The sequence below is a fragment of the Neoarius graeffei genome, chromosome 19 (genome assembly GCF_027579695.1).
Source record: "Neoarius graeffei isolate fNeoGra1 chromosome 19, fNeoGra1.pri, whole genome shotgun sequence".
Lineage (NCBI taxonomy): Eukaryota > Metazoa > Chordata > Actinopteri > Siluriformes > Ariidae > Neoarius > Neoarius graeffei.
Window position 1 is genome coordinate 17,682,659 of NC_083587.1, and position 341 is coordinate 17,682,999.

The 341-nt window shown below is 28.7% G+C and overlaps 1 protein-coding gene across 3 annotated transcripts in view; it reads right to left on the minus strand.

Moving 5' to 3' along the window:
* Nucleotides 1-257: 257 nt before the first annotated feature.
* Nucleotides 258-341, minus strand: part of zfhx4 (zinc finger homeobox 4) — a 92,492-nt gene continuing 92,408 nt past the window's right edge. For all 3 annotated transcript variants that reach the window (XM_060899760.1, XM_060899758.1, XM_060899759.1), the window contains one exon: nt 258-341. This exon is cut by the window's right edge and continues 3,025 nt beyond it. The gene's annotated coding sequence lies outside the window, so the exon portion shown is untranslated.

Below are 341 nucleotides of genomic sequence, written 5' to 3' on the forward strand. Positions count from 1 at the left end.
GAATAGGAATACCAAAAAAGCAATACATTTTTGCATTTCTTCATATTAATAATTTTTTTTTTCTTTTTTTTTTTTAACCATGCACAGCCAACTACGAATATGTACAACAGCTTAGCTTTCTTTGTTCACAAGCCTTTTACTTTCATACAAACAGCCTTCTGTTACTTTGGAATGAATCACATTATCCTACTTACTCTTTTTTTTTTAACCAAACAAGAAAAAGTGATTCGTAAAAAAAAAAAAAAAAAGAACACCCTTTCACATTCTTTAAGTTCAACAAAAAAAAAAGAAAAAAAGAAAAGTGAAGCAGTTGATGATTTCTGCATGGTAGGAAGCCGTGT